This window comes from Schistocerca cancellata, chromosome 2 (assembly GCF_023864275.1).
Source record: "Schistocerca cancellata isolate TAMUIC-IGC-003103 chromosome 2, iqSchCanc2.1, whole genome shotgun sequence".
NCBI classification, from domain to species: domain Eukaryota; kingdom Metazoa; phylum Arthropoda; class Insecta; order Orthoptera; family Acrididae; genus Schistocerca; species Schistocerca cancellata.
The window spans coordinates 461,537,209-461,545,367 of NC_064627.1; the positions used below are offsets into that span (position 1 = coordinate 461,537,209).

At 43.3% G+C, this 8,159-nt stretch overlaps 1 non-coding gene across 1 annotated transcript; it reads right to left on the reverse strand.

Moving 5' to 3' along the window:
• Positions 1-516: 516 nt before the first annotated feature.
• Trnas-gga (transfer RNA serine (anticodon GGA)) lies at positions 517-600 on the reverse strand. Its single transcript is given in 2 exon segments — positions 517-551; positions 561-600. It is a non-coding gene; the product is annotated as a tRNA-Ser (tRNA).
• Positions 601-8,159: the final 7,559 nt, after the last annotated feature.

Below are 8,159 nucleotides of genomic sequence, written 5' to 3' on the forward strand. Positions count from 1 at the left end.
GGATGGCATTGTAAGTGTATATCCACAGCTCAAACTGCTTATAATCAAAATAGAATGACGTCTGGAGACTGATGGTCTGTCTCTCAAGAAATTAGTGGATTTTACACGATTTTTAAGTTGGAAACATACCTGTACATACCCTCAGTCACACTTTCTGCATTAGTTGAGCTTATAATTAGTAGTAGTATTAGTTTTGATGGATGTGGCTATGTCTCACTGGGAAATAGTGTGAGGAAAACTAACGTGAATATTTTCGATAGCTGATACATTTTGGTACCACCGACAGCCTGATGGACGAAAATGCACTCGAATAAGCAGAAACTTCTTACGAGGGTATAAGCACCGCAATCAGTAGCCAAACGAGATGTAACAGTCTTATTGCTGTTTACAATAGCACCCCCACAAAAATGGTTCAAACGGCTCTCAGCACTATGGGACTCAACATCTGAGGTCATCAGTCCCCTAGAACTTAGGACTACTCAAACCTAACTAATCTAAGAACATCACACACATCCATGCCAGAGGCAGGATTCGAACCTGCGACCGCAGTGGTCACGCGGTTCCAGACTGAAGCGCCTAGAACCGCTCGGCCACACCGGCCGGCGCACCCTCACAGCTCTGGTGGCAATCCGCCTGCCTAAAGAAGTCCTGATGTTAGGTAGTTTTGCTCATGTGTAGGATAATATAGCAGTTTCGCCCTAACACCATATCTCTTGGGTACACCTCCTCCACCCCGCCCCCTCACAATATTAAGGGTGATAGATGTGACATCTGTATTATTAACTGCGTAATTCAGACCGATCTTTACTTCAGTTTCCCAACGAAAACAAATAAAGTACACTAACCTAACCTTCCTCTCCTGCATCTGGACAGTTTTCATGTGTTGGAGGGGTGCACTTGGGCTTTCCGTCCAGAAGGACCAGGGTTCAAGATACGGAAAGGACACCACCATTTTTAATTTCCCGACAATTCCAACCGCGTCTGATGGTATAATTGCATTAGGGGGGGTGCACTTAAGCTTTCTGACCACGAGGACTAGGGTTTGAATCCCCAAAATGGTGCTGGAATTTTTAATTTCCCGCCGATTTCCGGGTGAAGGGTAGGGGGGTGGGAGAGGGGTGTGTGACGTCAGCTCAGCCCTGGAACAAAGAAATTGCCATCAAAATTCGAAATTCCCGAAAAATTCGAAATTCCCACCGAAATACGAAATTCCTGCCAATAGGGTAGGCAGGGGACAGGGAGGGGGAGGTGGGGAGGGAGGAGGGGTTGTGAGCCACATGCAGGCTGAGGGAAACACATGATGTCATCTGTGGTTTGCGGTGGGATTGCATATCGATGTGATATCAAAATTGCACGCATGCCGCCATCTCTCTTCTACTACCATGGTCTTCGCAGCTGATTCTAGAAAAGCTTATCAATCAACACTTAGCTGATAGCATAATAGAAAAGAGTAGTAGCCAATGGAGTGCATGAATTGTAATCATACCGAAAATTTCATATGGCAAATCACAAGCCTAGGCGTGAGCAACTATGCTATCAATTTTATGAAGTACCACTACCACGATTAGTGTCTATGAGGAACTTTTACGTCTTTTTTCTAAAGAACATGATATTATCAGAGTAGAATCTATGATTTATAACAATGGAAAGGATGGTGTTTGACGCAGTGGAAGACTGTCCAAATCTATTAACTGCCAACCAATTGTGGTTGCTATATACTCCACTGCACTCTGTGCCCTTCAATTTGCATATGTTGTCTAAATTATCCCATAGCTTAAAAAGCAGCCGCTATGCTGTATTTAACAGTATTCTACAGTTTGTGAAGTGGAGTAATAAGAATGCACAGAAGTTAACCGGCGTAAAGTTTCCAGGTACTGAAGAACCAGAGAAGATTATAAACTATCTTCTGTTGGCCAGCAGTTTTAATTAGTCACCTATAAAATATGTGCAGATTGTTAACACAGACTCTGACAAAGAAGATATAAGTGATAAAGAAAGGTTGTATTAAAACGGAAGAAGCAAATTTGTCTCATTTGAAGACACTTTTCGTCACAATACAGCCAAAAATAAGTGTTACCTAATTAGTATTGCTTCTCACATTGAAAGTTATTCTTCAGGTCTTAAGAAAAAGAAGTAATGTGTTAAATGGATTTAAGCCATTCCGTATCAAAGAAATTACTCCGTTAAGTGCAGTCAGTCTGTTATGTGTATAAAAAAATTGTAATGGAAGAGAACAAAGTCAAAATACGAAAACTGGAGAACGTGATGGAAACAGTTACCGCAATGGAGGAATATTAACCACTACTGGGAATAGAGCGGACCATTGCAGATGTGCAAGCAAGGGTTACAAATTATATGAATGCGTCGTATCTATTATTTCAGACATGTCTTAAGGAATACACACCACACGCAGTCTGCAGCTGTGACACATAGTATGAAAATTGAAGGTGGAGGGGGGAGAAAGGAAGGGAAAGGCAAGGAATTGGTGATATCACATGCATCGGCTCTTTTATACGGAATGAGTTGCGGTGAGTGAGAATGTGTGCCGACCCTAGACTCGAACCCGGGATCTCATCCTTACTAGGTAGTTGCATTAACCACTGCGCCATTAATACACAATGTTTATTATAGCTGTACGGTCTGTCTCAGAATACTCCTCAGCCAACCCACATTCTCACATTGCGCCACCTATCCGCAGTCCCCCTCCAAGTCCTCACTAATTCTGGACTCCCACTGGAGGTCGAAAGACATTGCGCACCCGCACTGAAGGTTGTCGATTTATTGTCCATCAAGGCGAATCAGTAATACGAATGTGAGGACATGTCCGAAAGAACAGACACCATACATTGATATACCTGGTTCGTTTCGATGGGCAATGAATCCACAGCCCTCAGTGTGGATGCACGATATCATTCGACCTAATCTAAAATTAGCAAGCACGGAGAAAATGGACAGGTACTTTCGATAGGTGGTGCTGGGTATGAATGTGGGTCAGCCGAGGAATATGCTGAGACAGACCGTGCAGTTACAATTAACATTGTGTATGGATGGCGCAGTGGTTAATACAACTGCTTAATACGCAGAGATCCTGGGTTCAAAAAATGGTTCAAATGGCTCTGAGCACTATGGGACTCAACTGCTGTGGTCATAAGTCCCCTAGAACTTAGAACTACTTAAACCTAACTAACCTAAGGACAGCACACAACACCCAGCCATCACGAGGCAGAGCAAATCCCTGACCCCGCCGGGAATCGAACCCGGGAACCCGGGCGTGGGAAGCGAGAACGCTATCGCACGACCACGAGATGCGGGCTCCTGGGTTCGGGACTCGGTCTAGCATATCGCCGATTTCGCATAACGTCCCGATGCAGCTGTGACATGACAGTCATTTGTAGTCATTTGGAGAGGAGTGTTTGATCGCGGGTCGCACTTAAAGGGCGCGCACACGACGGCCGGTGAGGCCGGCTCAGCCGCGCAGCGGGCGAGAGCGAGAAGGGAGACGGCGGAGAGCGAGTGGTCAGCGGCAGATCGCTCCACGTGGACCCCTCAGTTTCAAACGGCTGGCCGTTAGGTGACGTCACGGGGGCTCACCCTGTTCCTGTGCACGGTTTCAAGATAATGTTCTATCTGCTTTCGCATTGATTACACCCAAACGCAAATTAGCACAACAAAGCATGATAAGGCAAATGAAAGAGAAGTTTGAGACGAATCAGGCGAGATGCTCATACGATTTATGTGGATTTCACATCAAAAGATATAACCAACAAATCTGCAATATGTGCAATTTACTGAATAATACATAACTTTTGAACCAATGCAGGTACAGAGTAATGCAGGTGTTCATTTTAAAGGCCTCGCCGAAACGTAACGGCTGACATACTTGTATAATTTGCAGCATTAATATTTCACTGGTAAAATACCAATTTTATTATTTATAATTAACTGAAACAAATAATACCAGACAGATACGCAAACAGCATGGCAGTGTACGACAGCGGGTGTCGCTACACATATTTCAACATGATTGTGTATTGTTTGGTGTATTGAACGTGGGACGTAGAAACGACGGCGAGGCTTCATCCCGCCATAGCCCTCAGTGGTTCACAACCCCACAACATTCCACAGCAGTCCACCCACCTCACCGCCCACGGGCTGGCACGCCTTCCCGCTCGGAAAGCACCGCATTAGACCGCGCGGCTAGTCGGGCGGGCTTTAACATGACTAGTTTGTGATATTTGTAATTATTAACATATGTTGTCTTTGTTTATTAATAAATCTGCGTAGTTTTTCCTGTATTTGTTTAACCTTTGTATATAAGTAAATTCTGATCAGTGCATCAGAAAGAGCGCTTCAAACCTGTATGGAAAGTGGTGCCTTGTAAACAAATGTAATGTTATTTAGTGCCACAAATCGACAAGAACTATTTTCGCTCTCTGCAAATATAATTGCTAAACATTGAAATATTAATTCTGGGAAAACTATTGAAGCTACAGATTTGTGTAATATATGCTTTTTATGAGAATTTGAGCGCGTGTATACAGTAATGGTGCAAACAGGATTAAGATTTCTCTTCTGTGTAAAAAGCTATGCAAAGAAGTTGTGATCAATGGAAAACAGTTAGCTGAAGTATCTTGGGGAATTTTGGATTGTTGGTATTTAAGCGGAGCTGACGCAAACCTCCAGAACTCCCCTCCCCCACGTGGATCCTGTATCACTTAATTCCGTTCCCACACCTCCTCCTTTTCCTCGAACGGATACAAATCCTTTACACCTCCCGCAAACTTGATCCCCCTCACCCGCTTGTCTCTCCCATCCTTTCCCACCCCCTCCCACTGCCACGCCTGTACTCCCACATCCCACCTGCTCTCCATCTCTCCACATTCCATACCCTTGCCCAAGGTGGCTTCCGCCAACTTCCCCTCGCTGATCATGCCCTCATCCCCTCCATTTACCCCTCCTACCAACTTTGATCCTCCTGTTCCCCCCCCCCCCCTGTGTTTTTCCCCCAGGGTACACTCTCTCCCCTCTCTCCCTCCCTCCTCTCCCCCCAGACTTCTACTATCCCCCCTACCTTCACCCCTCCCCCTTCCTTCTCCTCTGCCAATGGCATCAACACCTTCCCCTCTCCCTCCTATCTGCACCACTTCCCTTTGGCAGTTCCCCGGCTTTGTGCGTGCGCCAGAGATCGTCGCCAGTGCTTCTGTGTGTCTTCGTGTTAGCGCTTAAGTGTCTCTCCGTTTGTGCTCCACCGTTCACGTGTGTAATTTCTGTCTCCTCCATTTGTGTACAGTGATGAATTTTTTTTTTTTTTGGACAGTGCGTGTAAGAAAACAGGACTTTACTGCAAAATCGTAGCTGTGGAATGGTGTTTTCATTCGAGTGCCGCCACACTTGGCCGATGAAGCGCTACTGTGGGACTCTGTTTATTTTTGAGCATTGCGAACTGTGTTTTGGGATATCAATGGGACTTAGTTTCCGATGCGGTCAGATTGGACTCCACTTATTTTCACCGTGTTTAGGCGATTGATTCTGAAACAGTAACAGTGGAATTTAACTGTGTTTAAAACAGTCAGAACTTTGAATATTTGGTGACATCCGACTTTTAGGAATTCGCGCTAGTGTCGAATGAACTTTAGATCATCGAGATTAGGCCGTGTTTTAGCGAACTGATCGATTTGATAAATATCAATCAATATTCTTCAGCTTTTATTAACTTTCATTGAAATTTATAGCGTGTTCGGTGTCGCTTTGGGGGCTCGAGCAATAATTAAATCGGCACGTAACTGTTTGGAAGATACCATCAGAAACCGTATTTAGTTATGAATAAAAAATTGTGAATTTTAAGGAACTTAACACACACATTAGATTCGTCATTTGACTTCAGCCTCCTTGACAGTGCCTTGGTTAACATTTGTACTTGTCGGTCAGCAGCATCGAAAGCATTTTATTTATGCACTTTAGAAGGTGTTAAGCGCATGTTTCAGGGGGTAGAAAGGGAAGATCATCCCCGAGTTAGACGACGAGAATCAGCCAGCAAAAGCATTTGCAGCCGCATCCCATTCCGCCGACCATCGCACAGCTGGTGCCATCAGTTCCTGCCCTTTCCTTTCCTTTCTCCCCCCTTCGACCTTAAATTTATATAATTAGCTTACAAATTACTTCGAGCAGAGGGTACGGAAACATCTGCATGCGGAGGGGAGGATGCAAGCTGCTTGCCATAATTTGCAAGTATGGCTATAGATCTCTGTTAGCGAAAGCAAAAATTCAATCATGCATCCAAAAATAAAAACTGTCTGCATTATATATCAAGATACAAACGATTTCGAGTGTAAAATACACAAGTACTATTACTGTTGCAACTTGTTTGTTGTGAAGCAGTAAAATATCACACACGCTTCTTATATTGGCAAGTACATCGTATGCAATTTCTTCAGTATATGTGTTACATCTTCCGGTAATAAAATGCAGTACTTCTGTCAAGTATAGCTATATATATTACTTTATATGCTACTTCAGATATGAGATACGTGGAAGAAAAGTAGACGTTTTCGATATTCTGCACAGTTTACATTGCATTAGCGATATACAGTCACAGATCCGGCGGTAGGGTTAGCAGAAAAAATATTGTATAATACATTAATTTACTAAAAGTGGTTCTCCTCAAATAATGTTACTCCACAGGTCTTAACAAAGAGCTATAAATTGCTACTGCTCCCCCAGAGAATGATATTCCACGCGTCTTAACAAAAAGAATCAACGTACTGAACAGGCTTGAACTGGTCCCTATTAAGGAGATCACTCCTTTATGCGCTGTTAATGTGGAAAACTGGAAATGAAGGAGATCGATGTCAAATAAACGAAAATTGAGGTATCTGGCAAAACAATTCCCATGAAGGAAGGCTATAAACTGCTATTGCGATTTCCTACAACTAATATTGTTTCACAGGCTTGAGGCTGCAGTGGGATGTATTGCACGGTAAATAACAGATTCCATTACATAACAACTATATAAAGAGTAACACAGATATGTATAAGCAGCTAGCTGGAATGAAGGAGGATAGAACATCACCAGTTTGCGTGCTCCTTTATTAGATTCAGCTTCCACTAATTTATTTGCCCCTTTTCTGGGTAAGTCAGTGGAGGATGTGTTATTTATAGATGACCTAGTGAGAGATACAATTCTGAGTTTCTGGACAGATAGGCAATTACTGCTTATAATCAAGATGCGTTTGACAAGAGAAGCGAAGGCATCTGTTATGTACTACAACGGGTCAAAAAATAAGCTTATACTCAATCAACAAAAGGAGGAGGTCTTGCAGTGCTATAAGAAGCAGAACAGCTCAAGATTCTTTAGGAAACAGATGAGTGAAGTATCGCAGAGGCAAAACAAGTCAGTCAGAATATGTAGAATTAGAGCAGACATATAACTGACGATGATGAACGATGAAGCAAAGGAAGTTATTCTCTAGGAGGCGGTACAAAGGACATTAGATCCTTTGCTATAGGCACTGCAGCCTAAGGTGTCAAGGAAAGTATGGGCAGGAACCGCTAAGAATCTGACTGCAGCCACCAGCTTAGCTACGGTGCTTGAGGAGTTAGATGTAGAAACATGAATACGAGATAAATGAGATGTTTCTTCTACTGATGTAAGGTGTTATGGATATGGACGTTTGGGCTACATCCACAGGCAATGTTATCAACCACAATTTACAAAATGTGGCTTGACTGAGCACCAGCAGCAAGATTATGTAAAACTAAATGGGCAGTAATCAAGCTTTAAACAGTAATGAGATCTCCAAATCTACTGGCAGGCATTCCAAGTACATTGCAGTTGCCACAAAAACGTATGTAGAGGTGGAGTGTTGCTTAGTAGTCATTGTAAATGGTAGAAAGAATAAATTTTTATCTGTCACAGAGGCATATATATCAGTGGCAAGTCTGGACGTCTTGGTTAAGCAGCAGTTGAATCGTCACATTACTGACACGTGGAATAGCGAACAGTGATGAGGCATTATCAGGTTCAGCATTACCGAGTTTCCAAGTTGGTGTGGAATGGTTCTGGGAGAATGTGGAAGCTATGTCCCATGTAGGATAAGGGTATCTTGCAATCTTAGAATGAGATTTTCTGTTTAATGACCAGGCTAAAAATGACTTTCAGC